General features: G+C 47.6%; 1 long non-coding RNA gene across 1 annotated transcript; it reads right to left on the reverse strand.

Moving 5' to 3' along the window:
• Positions 1-1,312: 1,312 nt before the first annotated feature.
• On the reverse strand, positions 1,313-5,074 carry LOC137849095 (uncharacterized). Its single transcript, XR_011091663.1, has 2 exons — positions 2,634-5,074; positions 1,313-1,749 (listed from the first exon to the last, which is right to left on the reverse strand). It is a non-coding gene; the product is annotated as an uncharacterized lncRNA (long non-coding RNA).
• Between the last annotated feature and the right edge of the window lie 7,942 nt (positions 5,075-13,016).

Genomic DNA, 13,016 nt, shown 5'->3' on the forward strand with positions numbered 1-13,016 from the left:
CCTAACCCTAACCCTAACCCCTAACCCCTAACCCTAACCCTAACCCTAACCCTAACCCTAGTTCCCAAGAACTACATTTCCCGGTATGCTCTGGGCACCCAACATGGCCTCCCGGAAGTTCGGAGTCCCAGAACTACATTTCCCGGTATGCTCTGGGCACCCAACATGGCCTCCCGGAAGTCCGGAGTCCCAGAACTACATTTCCCGGTATGCTCTGGGCACCCAACATGGCCTCCCGGAAGTCCGGAGTCCCAGAACTACATTTCCCGGTATGCTCTGGGCACCCAACATGGCCTCCCGGAAGTCCGGAGTCCCAGAACTACATTTCCCGGTATGCTCTGGGCACCCAACATGGCCTCCCGGAAGTCCGGAGTCCCAGAACTACATTTCCCGGTATGCTCTGGGCACCCAACATGGCCTCCCGGAAGTCCGGAGTCCCAGAACTACATTTCCCGGTATGCTCTGGGCACCCAACATGGCCTCCCGGAAGCCCAGTGCCGGAAAACTACGCCTACCACCATTCCCCAGGCAGCTGGCTTGACCAATCACAGGCCCAGTGTTCCAGAAATACATTTACCAGCACTCACTGGAACCCAAGCACTTACCGCCCTTTCAAAATAGACTCAAGCCCTAACACTAAAAAACTTCGAAACCCCTACAGGCCTAATCCAAACTGTTTACCACACTAAACCCCTGAAGTCCTATGCCTAAAAGCCCTTAGGACACTTAGGACGCTCAAAACCCAAACCCAAAACAATAGGATTCTCAAAGCCCTAAACAACAAGATTAGGACGCTTAAAGCCGTAACCCCAAAATTAAGATGCTCAAAACACAAAGCCAACCCAAAACACTAGGATGCTCAAAACCCTTACTCAAAACATCAGGACGCGCAAAACTCTAACCCAAAAATTCAGATGCTTAACACCCAAAGCCCTAACACAAAACATTAGGACGCTCAACACCGTAACCCAAAAAATTAGGACGCTCGAAACTCTAACCCTGGAGAACCTAACCTGAAAAAAAAAAAAAAAAAGGATCTTAACACACTAACCCTAAATAACTGACCAAAAATAAAACCCTAGGACCCTAACCCTAAAAAACATAGCGACACTCCATCCCAAAAAGAACTCTAAAACCCTAACATGCTAACCCTGAAACCCTTAAAACCCTGTTAAAACTCCAACCCAGTTATACACCAGTTACCTCCCTTAAAGGATATAGAGGAGCTCTCTCAGATACGGCAGTCCTACTTCTCATGAATGCATCCTTTAGGTGAGGAGGGGGAGAAGTAAAGCAAAGAACAACTCACGGGTTGAGATAAGGATAATTTAATTAAATGGAAATAATTATAATAATTAAATAAAGACTACCATGAACTAAACAATTTAACTAAGGGGAAATAAAAAGGGAAAGGGGAAAAGGGAGGGGAAAAGGGAAAATAAAAAGAAGGGACGAAAACAAACAAACAAAATAAATGAAAGCTATATGGAAGTGCAGAGGAAAGAAATTGCTCTCTACTTCCCACAAATGAGCGATGATTGACCACGTCCTTGATGCAAGGCCTCAACGCACGCAGCCGGTGTTCCAGAGGAGGACCAACGTCTTCTCAACGAGAGCCCACCCCTCCCCTCTTCTTCCTGTTTCCACTTTTTATTGCTGAGTGTGACATCCCATGGTATGGAATATCCCTTTGGTTGGTTTAGGTCAGCTGCCCTAGTGATGTTTCTCTCCTCGCTTTTTGCCCATCCCCTAGGAGGGTTAGAGAAAGGCCCAATGCTGTGCCACTGCTGCTCAGCAGTAGACACAACACTGGTGTGATAACACTGCTGTTCCAGCTACAACTGCAGAGTACGGCACTGTATGGGCTGCTGCTGGGAAAGTTAACATTCCAGCCAGACCCAGTACACCACCGGAGGTGGACTGTTACGATATGGAGATGGTAGGTTATCCAACGGCTCCCGTTTATTATCTTTTTATTTTTCCTGTTCTTCTTCTTCTTCAAAATTTCTTACCTGCTTTTAGTGTAAATATTAAGGCCGTAAAAGGACATGAAGTCATCCTGATCCATAATCCTGCATAATCACTTTCTCCCCGGCAAAAAGGTTGCTTCGAATTAACATGTGTATTTAAGGCCTGACAAATACAGTCTTCAAAGGATCCAAAAACGGGCCGAAAGACATGCGGTCTTAAAGGCTCCTTTGGCCATTCTATCACACAAGACTGAACCATTTTTTATTTACTTTTTACGTTACTGGGGCCTCTCTCCTTCCAGTTTCTAACTGTTATTCCTAATGGACTTTCTGGTGGTATGTCTGGTAATTTGCTCCCTTTCTTCTGGTCCCTGGTCTTCGGTTTTGTCTCACCCATCTAGGAGTGTTACTCTGGCAATTCCCACAGCCCTTGGTTACCTTAATAAGAGTGTCTTAAAGAGGATTTAAGATCTATCACCCACCCACAAATCCTTTGGGAATCCCTTCGGTCCTTCACCGGCCAAGTCCCTCGCGGGAGATTGGAACCGTGGTAAAGAAGACTTCCACAATCGCTTCGGAACTAAATTCCGTCTCAGTCACACTCTTACACACACAGGCAACCAAACCCCATCCAACAGAACAGTATACGCTTTAAACACTTACGACTCCGTTGTCTTCATTCAGATCTTCACACGCAGAATTACGGGCAAAATATACTGCTGCAGCCAGCAAGGGAGCTGAAAAAAAATCAAAACCTTAGCTTACCTGTATTCAGGTTCGAGATGCCATTAGTCCCGACCAGACTCGAACAGCAGCCACCAAATGCTGGGGCACCTCTCCTACATCAAATAAGATTCCAAGAACCAAAGCCCTCCTGGACAAGCCCCCTGGTGTCATACATGACTGGGTCCCAAACTGGATTGCAATTAAATTTTACAGTTTTTTAAATAAATAGAGGTAAACGAGAAGTTGCTCGCAAACAGATATACTGTGCCAGATGTCCTTCAGCAAGTGCCCAGAGGCAGACCGGATGTCTTTGCCAACACAGTCCCATCAATGTATTAGTACACCCATGCACTGCCACGTTAACTGCCATCACTAACTGCCAGGCAGGACAGCTCCAGACCAAACACATACACACACAGGCACGCCACAAACACTACAAACAAAACACACAACACAAGGCACAAGAAAAAGTGACCCCCAAAAAGAAAGCCCTACAGCAACAGCAAGTCAGAACAGGTGCTCTGCACCAGACCCTACGAGAGACTCCAATGTCACGACACGTGACTGGAAGCAACTGCCAGAACTGGGATGATGGAGGCCTAAAAAGCCTGCCTTCAAGACAAGAGACCAGAAGGATGGGGACTGAAAACCCCCTAAGACAACTCTCAGGAAATCAATTCCCAAGCAAGAGCTCCTGATGCGGCCCAGACGACTTCTGCAAGAGTGAGGATGGAAACAGATGTGATCTCAAACCGAATACGATGCACAAGACCTGAAACAGATCTGCAGTTCAAGCAGCGACTGCAAGACAAGAAGTGCTCGGATCAGAGCCATGATGACAAAACAAGCATTGAGGCCCTTCAGCACAGCTACCAAGTCGCCTGTCTGGTCAGTCCAGAGTCAAAAGTCATGAGGATATCAAGACCCAAGAAGCACAGAACAGACACTGCAGAAGCAACACTACAGGACAGACCAACAGAAGGAAACTGTCCTGCCTGGCGCACGCACTCACGCTACAAAATAATCCTGCCTCTTCTATTAGCCTGGTGACCCAGCCACAAGCACCCTGAACGTGACCCAGCCTCAACCACCCTCACAGTGGCACCAAGTCTATTCAGCCAGCAGGCACCACGCTGCTCTGGCTCCCAGCTCCCATTAGCCACCCCAGATATGCAAATACCAGGTGCCCTCCAACTTAGCTCTCAGGTTGCTGCATGGTAAAGTCCCTCCGCCTCAAGAAATGCACAGGCACCAATTGTCATCTTGGTCAATTGCCAGGCTCATCATCAGCTGCAAAAACAGAGTACCAGCATTCACTAGGACACCAGCCCCATTGCTCACCTTCTCCACAATGCTGACTACTGCTGATGCAACCTACGATTGTGCTCACGTGTTCCTCTCCGAGTCCAAGGTCCAACAGTGCAGCCAGTATCATCCACACCACCTGGGAAAACAAAGGGATTAAATGTTCGTTGCATTCACAACAAGTCAGCCAATGGTGTTGGTTTTTTTTTCTTATTGTTTTTTTTTTTGTCTGTGTGTGTTTCCTGTTTTTTTTTTTTTTTTTAAATGTTTTAGCTAAACAACATGCAGAGAGCAGACAAGAGACCTGGGGTGTTTCTAGAAGCAACAATCCCCATGCTTTTGCTGCAGCTTTTAATATTGAAAGGACAGCACAACCACTCAAGTAACTGGAACTTTTTCAAATGGAATTAAGTCAAACAGGTTCATCATCACTTGCAAAAACAGAGAACCAGCATTCACTAGCATGCCAGCCCTGATACCCACCTCTTGGACAACACTCACTACTACTGATGCAACATACAGTTGTGCAATACCTCTCTGTTCAAAACTCCTTTACCTAACCTGCTCAGTAGCTCCACATGACAAATGGGCCCGGGGGGCGCCGCGCCGAAATGGGGCCGGGCAGCCTTATTCTGCAGAGAAGAAGGAGGTGACCCTGCTCACTCTCTAGGCACTACTGCACTTATGTGGTCAAGGAACCCTACCCCACGGTTTCCCCAAAACAACGTACCTTTTCTTTTTCTTAGTATCTTTTATTTACGTAGAAAGAAAAATCTAGGAGCAGAAGTGATTACATGCCAAAAAAAAAAAAAAAACAATTCCATTCCACTCACAGGAAAAATCACTTACTTCAGTAGGCTATCTGAAAACCAAAAGGCTATGCTCACGGGTCAAAACACACTACAGGACACTGGGGCCAGGCCCTCCACTGCACCAAATTAAAACCCATCCCTACACTCACCAAGGTACAAGCCCAACCCAAACACAGAAACAGCATTTCAGCCTCAACACAGTTTTCAGAACTGCTGGAAATCAAGCTTCATACTCAGCAAGGCGTGCTCAGGCTACACAAGACAGGGCTTTGGGCACCTCCTTGCCTACCAAAGAAGACAGCCATCAGCACCCGCTTTGTTCCGATTCTGAAGACTAACATCACAGCCCACGTTGCCTGGGACACCTGATAAACAGAAGAGAAAGCGGCCATACCATTTTCAAGCCATCCCTGCACGTGTTGCTCCTTGATGAGCTGCAACCTCTTCTCAAATCCTCAACCGCTTCTGTGGAGAGCCTGCCATGGCACCTGCAAAGCAAGACCCTTCACAGTCACCTCGTGCTACTTGGCTGTTCTGCTCCAATCCAGCTCACAACCAGCCCGCCCTTCTCATGCTGCTCTTCAGAGTACAGCTTGGCCCCTCTGAGCCTGTGTGAGACAAATGTGAAACAAAAAAGCATAGGCTGAAGCAGCATCCAAAGCCACAGCACAGCTAGGACAGTTACTCTCATTTGCTCCCTTACCTCGGCCTCCTCACCTGCCCTCGAGGCAGATGCTTCCATCTGCTCTCTTATGCCAGCTACAATACACCTCTGAAATATAAACAGGATTTTTACTGTACTTTGTGTAGTTAAGTAACTGCAGTGACAACTGCACCCCTAAAGTACCTGCTACATCTGTTCATCGCTCACCTTGCCAAAAGCAGCTATGGTCAAGTCCCGTGTTGTACACTGTGTTTCACCTTAAACAAATTAAACAAAAGTTGCCTACCAAGGGTTGAACAGTTCCAGAAGGAGCTCTTTCCTGTGACAGGTTCCTCCTAGGGTTTACACTCTAATGGGGACAGGAAAGAAATAAGAAAAAAAAAAAAAAGCAAAACCCCGTATCTGTAAGCTTTCAAGATTCGACAGACCTCCTCAAGCACACTGTTCAAACACTATGTGAGAAGCTGCTCACAAGCAGCTCAAATCTCCCCCCCACACATCTGCCTAACACTACAGAGATGACTGTGCCAGCTGCCCTTCAGTACGTGCCCAGAGGCAGACCGGATGTCTTTGCCAAAACAGTCCCATCAATGTATTAGTACACCCATGCACTGCCACATTAATCACTAACTGCCAGGCAGGACAGCTCCGGACCAAACACGTACACACACAGGCACGCCACAAACACTACAAACAAAACACACAACACAAGGCACAAGAAAAAGTGACCCCCAAAAGGAAAGCCCTAGGGCAACAGCAAGTCAGATACAGGTGCTCTGCACCAGACCCTACCAGAGACTCAAATGTCACGACACGCGACTGGAAGCAACTGCCAGAACTGGGATGATGGAGGCCTAAAAAGCCTGCCTTCAAGACAAGAGACCAGAAGGATGGGGGCTGAAAACCCCCTAAGAACACACTTAGGAATTCGATTCCCAAGCAAGAGCTCCTGATGCGGCCCAGATGACTTCTGCAAGAGTGAGGATGGAAACAGACGTGATCTCAAACCGAATATGATGCACAGGACCTGAAACAGATCTGCACTTTCGAGCACTTCTTGTCTTGCAGTCGCTGCTTGATCAGAGCCAAGATGACAAAACAAGCATTGAGGCCCTTCAGCACAGCTACCGAGTCGCCTGTCTGGTCAGTCCAGTCTAAAAAGCCAGGAGGATATCAAGACCCGAGAAACACAGAACAGACACTGCAGAAGCAACACTACAAGACAGACCAACAGAAGGAAACTGTCCTGCCTGGCGCACGCACTCAAGCTACAAAATAATCCCGCTGCTTCTATTAGCCTGGTGACCCAGCCACAAGCAGCCTGAACCACCCTCACAGTGGCACCAAGTCTATTCAGCCAGCACGCTCCATGCTGCTCTGGCTCCCAGCTCCCATTAGCCACCCAAGATATGCAAATACCAGGTGCCCCACAACTTAGCTCTTAGGTTGCTGCATGGTAAAGTTCCTCCGCCTCAAGAAATGCACAGGCACCGTTTGTCATCTTAGCCAATTGAAGGCTCATCATCAGCTGCAAAAACAGAGAAAGAGCATTCACTAGCACGCCGGCCACGATGCCCACCTTCTCCACGATGCTGACTACTGCTGATGCAACATACGGTTCTGCTCACCTCTTCCTCTCCGAATCCAAGCTCCAACAGTGCAGCCAGTATCATCCACACCACCTGGGACAACAAAGGGATTAAATGATCGTTGCGTTCAGAAGTGACCCAATGGTGTTTTTTTTTCTTATTGTTTTTTGTGTGTTTCCTGTTTCTTTTTTTTTTTTTTCAAATCTGCTTTTGCTCAACAGCATGCAGACTGCAGACAAGAAAACTGGGGTGTTTCTAGAAGCAATAATCCCCATGCTTTTGCTGCAGCTTTTAACATTGAAAGGACAACACGACCCAGCAAGTAACTGGAACTTCTTCAAATGGAATTAGCACAAACTTTTATTTGCATTGAAAGAAAAATCTAGGAGCAGAACAGATTATACACCAACAAAATCAATTCCATTCCACCCCCGGGAAAAAAATCACATACTCTCATCCCCTCCTGTCCCTCAGCCGCTTGCCTGCCCCACGTGGCAGATGCTTCCATCTGTTCTCTTCACCCACTTACAGCACCTCTAAAAGGCAAACTGGAATTTTACTCTACTGGATGTAGGAAAATAACTGCAGTGACAACCGCACCCCAAAAACAACAGTTACCTCTGCTCATCACGTACCAGAGTCACTGCAGAGGCAGCTGGTTGACACATCCTGCACTGCACACTGCATTGCAGCCTGAACAAAGGAGAAAGGCAGGAAGAAGATAAACATTCAGCTGCCAGCAGTAGCACCCATCCCTCAAAAACATAAGCGACCCCAGCTTTACTTTTATCCTTTCAAAACAGCAGGCCACTTGCCTCTGGACCTGCAAATTAGGTCCAAGCTTGAAAGGAGCGGCCAGCATCACCCACGCCACCTGGGAACATAAAAGGACAAAATGACCACTGTGCTTGCAAGCACCCACCTGCTACACTGCTCCTCTATCCCAAACAGTCTCACCCCGGACCCTCACAGGGAAACACCTGAGCGTCTTCCCTTCTCTTCAGATAAGGGATGACCAGGCTGAAACCACTCACCTTCCCTCAGAGCTTCGTGACATGATGATTTCCCTTCCCTCTCCACAACTGAACCAAGCACCTGCAGAGACAAGGGAAACGCACACTCTGAAACAGCCACAGTGTACCTGCTGCAAGACCTCTCTCTTCCCAGCTCCGGTACTTCAGCTGCTCACCAGCTCTGAGATTCTTCACTCACAGCACCACAGCAAACTCTGCCCAGGCCACACAACACACACTACACAAGCTACATTGCTTAAGACATGAGCTGGAATGTTCCTACCCAACAATCAGTCGCATCGCACAGGAAGGATGCCGCACACTCCTAGAAACCAAACCTACTAGTCCTGAGAAGCTCCCCACATCCACCTGGCAACCACGCTCAGCACACACACTATTCACCCCTCAAAAAAACCAAGAAGTTAGAACATACACATACACACACAAAAAAAAGAAACAACCGAGCTCCACAAATGCCAAAAAGACATGCGCACACAGCAGCCTCGGCAGGGGTAATCACAGACTTACCCCTTGCAGATAAAAAAGGTGACTATGATACAACCCTGCTCAGTCTCTTGGCAATGCTGCATCTACGCTCTCAAGCCACAGGTACCATGCAATCAAGCTGGTTTTAGTCCTCTGCAGAATAAAACGAGTGGGTTTATACATCTAGACATTAAAGTGCAGCTCAAAAACAGCGGAGTACCCCACCATCCTAGAAAACAATAAGCCACAAACCTCTACTAAACATTCCTCTATTAAGCGAATTCCAAGCACTTAAAAATTCTAGAAATCTATAAACTCCAGCCTGCCTAGAGAACCCTGCAACTGACTAAAGGAAAAACAAAGCACTTACCCCAAGGAGCAGCCCAGGCAGAAGGAGCTCTCTGATAGCATGCCTGGGGCTCATATACCATTCGGCCCCGCCCAGCACCCAAACCCAATCACCTGGAAAAGGGGAGGGGCAAAGCACAAGGAAGTAGAAAGAAAGGAGCAGCAGCAGCAGCTGTTTTTTATTTTTTTCATTACTATTTTATTTTATTTTAAGATCTGCTTTACTTGAAAAACATGCAGAGAGCAGACAGGTGACCTGTGGTGTTTCTAGAAGCAACAATCCCCATGCTTTTGCTGCTGCTTTTAACATTGAAAGGACGACACGACCAGGCCAGTAACTGGAACTTTTTCAAATGGAATTACGTCAAACAGGTTCATCATCACTTGCAAAAACAGAGAACCAGAACTCACAAGCATGCCAGCCCTGACACCCACCTCCTCCACAACGCTTACTACTACTGATGCAACATGCTACTGTGCAATACCTCTCTGTTCCCAGCTTCTTTACCTCATCTGCTCACTACATTTACCTGAGAAATGGGCCCGGGCAGCGCCGCGCCGAAAGGGGCCCGGGCGGACTTATTCTGCAGAGAAGAAGAACGTGAGCCTGCTCACTCTCTAGGCACTGCTGCACTTATGTGGTCAAGGAACCATACCCCACGGTTTCCCAAAAACAATGTACCTCGCAACCCCTCATAAACATACTTCTACTATGTAAATTCAAGGACAAAGTCTAAAAGGCTGCAAGGTCTACCACTCGACAGACAGAAAACACACAGGCAAAAGCTCCAGAAATATAACAAGCTGTCCCTAAACTTGAAACAGACTACCCCTTACATGCCCACTGCTGCCATTTTCAGACACATGCTCACACAGGGAGCTTCCATGATACATTTCAACTAAACCCTGCTCCATCTCTTTAACAACAAGGTTTTGACTTTGATAATATTTGACATACAGGCAAAGAATCACAGAAAGCCCCGTAATTCTGCAAAAATCAGAAGGGAACCAGAACCACAAAGCAAACACACAAAGTAACATCACCATACTATCCGTAAAAATGCCATAACAACTACTCACCTGAGGAAGAGCTACGTGCAATACAAGCACCTACTAATAGATTGCTTTACAATGACAGATCCCACCAGTTGCCACCTCAAAAAGACATGCGTACCGGTTTCTACTAGGAAACGCATCAGTCCATAGACTCTGACCCACCTAAAGAACCCTCCAAACAACTGAAGGAAAAACAAAGCACTTATCCAAAAGTGCAGCCCAGGCAGAAGGAGCTCTCTGATGGCACACCTGCAACTCAGTTACCACTAGGTCTCACCTGAACCCTGAAGCCAACCACCTGGGAAAGTGCAGGGGGAAAGCACATGAAAGTAGAAAGAGGAGGAGCAGCAGCTGTGGTTTATTTGCTTTTATAAGGCTTAGCTCAACAGCATGCAGAGTGCAGACAGGAGAACTGGGGTGTTTCTAGAAACAAAAATCCCCATGCTTTTGCTGCAGCTTTGAATATTGAAAGGACAATACATCCAAGTAAGCAACCGATTTCTTTTTCCATCTGGAATTACCTCGATCTTTCATTTACACAGAAAGAACAATCTAGGAGCAGAACTGATTACACGCCAAAAAAGAATTCAATTTCATTCCACTCACAGGAAAAAATCACTTCAGTAGGATATCTGAGAACCAAAAGGCTATGCTGGTGGGTCAAAACACACTACAGAACACTGGGGCCAGGCCCTCCTCTGCACCCACTTAAAACCCATCCCTGCACTCACCAAGGTGCAACCCCAACACAAAAAAACAGACACAGCATTTCAGATTCAACACAGTTTTGGGAACTACTGGAAAGCAAGCTTCATACTCAGAGAGGCATGCTCACGTTACACAGGACGGGGCTTCGGGCAGCTCTTTGCCTACCAAAGACCATTATCAGCACCTGCTTTGTTCCAGTTCTCAGGAACTAACATCACAGCCCACGTTGCCTGGGACACCTGATAAACAGAAGAGAAAGCAGCCATACCGTTTTTAAGCCATCCCTGCACGTGTCGCTCCTTGATGAGCTGCAACCTCTTCTCAAATCCTCAACTGCTTCTGTGGAGAGCCTGCCAGGGCACCTGCAAAGCAAGATGGATACCCTTCGCACTCACCTCGTGCTACTTGGCAGTTCTGCTCCAATCCAGCTCACAACCAGCCCGCCCTTCTCATGCTGCTCTTCAGAGTACAGCTTGGCCCCTCTGAGCCTGTGTGAGACAAAAGTGAAACAAAAAGAAAAGCACAGGCTGAAGCAGCATCCAAAGCCACAGCACAGCTGGGACAGTTACTCTCATCTGCTCCCTTACATCTGCCCCCTCACCTCCCCTCGAGGCATATGCTTCCATCTGCTCTCTTAGGCCAGCTACAATACCCCTGAAATATAAATAGGATTTTTACTGTATTTTGTGCAGTTAACTAACTGCAATAACAGCTGCACCCCTGAAGTACCTGCTGCATCTGTCCATCGCTCACTTTGCCAAAAGCAGCTCCGGTCAAGTCCCGTGTTGTACACTGTGTTTCACCTTAAACAAATGAAAACAGTCACAAGATAATCATTCAGCTGCCAGCATTAGCACCCATCCCTCAACAACACAAAGGGACCCCATTTACAATATTATCATTTCAAAACAGAAGCCCCAATACCTCAGCACCTCAGAAGTAGATCAAGACAGTCACCGACTTGCCTACCAACTGATGAACAGTTCCAGAAGGAGCTCTTTCCGTGAAAGGTTCCTCCAAAGGTTTACACTCTACTGGGGACAGAATAGTAATAAAAAATAAAAGTTTCAAAACCCCGTATCTGTAAGCTTTCAAGATTCAACAGACCTCCTCAAGCACACTGTTCAAGCACTATACAAACAGCTGCTCACAAGCAGATATACTCTCCCAAATCCACATCTGCCAACTACCAGAGATGACTGTGCCAGCTGCCCTTCAGTACGTGCCCAGAGGCAGACCGGATGTCTTCACCAACACAGTCCCATCAATGTATTAGTACACCCATGCACTGCCACATTAATCACTAACTGCCAGGCAGGACAGCTCCAGACCAAACACATACACACACAGGCACGCCACAAACACTACAAACAAAACACACAACACATGGCGCAAGAAAAAGTGACCCCCAAAAGGAAAGCCCTAGGGCAACAGCAAGTCAGATACAGGTGCTCTGCACCAGACCCTACCAGAGACTCAAATGTCACGACACGCGACTGGAAGCAACTGCCAGAACTGGGATGATGGAGGCCTAAAAAGCCTGCCTTCAAGACAAGAGACCGGAAGGATGGGGAGTGAAAACCCCCTAAGAACACACTTAGGAATTCGATTCCCAAGCAAGAGCTCCTGATGTGGCCCAGATGACTTCTGCAAGAGTGAGGATGGAAACAGACGCGATCTCAAACCGAATATGATGCACAAGACCTGAAACAGATCTGCAGTTCAAGCAGCGACTGCAAGACAAGAAGTGCTCGAATCAGAATCACGATGACAAAACAAGCATTGAGGCCCTTCAGCACCGCTACCAAGTCCCCTGTCTAGTCAGTCCGGTGTAAAAAGTTAGGAGGATATCAAGACCTGAGAAGCACAGAACAGACGTTGTAGAAGCAACACTACAAGACAGACGAACAGAAGGAAACTGTCCTGCCTGGCGCACGCACTCACACTACAAAATAATCCTGCCTCTTCTATTAGCCTGGTGACCCAGCCACAAGCACCCTGAACGTGACCCAGCCTCAACCACCCTCACAGTGGCACCAAGTCTATTCAGCCAGCAGGCACCACGCTGCTCTGGCTCCCAGCTCCCATTAGCCACCCCAGATATGCAAATACCAGGCGCCCCCCAACTTAGCTCTCAGGCTGCTGCATGGTAAAGTTCCTCCGCCTCAAGAAATGCACAGGCACCGTTTGTCATCTTAGTCAACTGAAGGCTCATCATCAGCTGCAAAAACAGAGAAAGAGCATTCACTAGCACGCCGGCCACGATGCCCACCTTCTCCACGATGCTGACTACTGCTGATGCAACATACGGTTCTGCTCACCTCTTCCTCTCCGAATCC

The sequence above is a fragment of the Anas acuta genome, unplaced genomic scaffold (genome assembly GCF_963932015.1).
Source record: "Anas acuta unplaced genomic scaffold, bAnaAcu1.1 SCAFFOLD_150, whole genome shotgun sequence".
In the NCBI taxonomy this organism is placed as follows: Eukaryota; Metazoa; Chordata; class Aves; order Anseriformes; family Anatidae; genus Anas; species Anas acuta.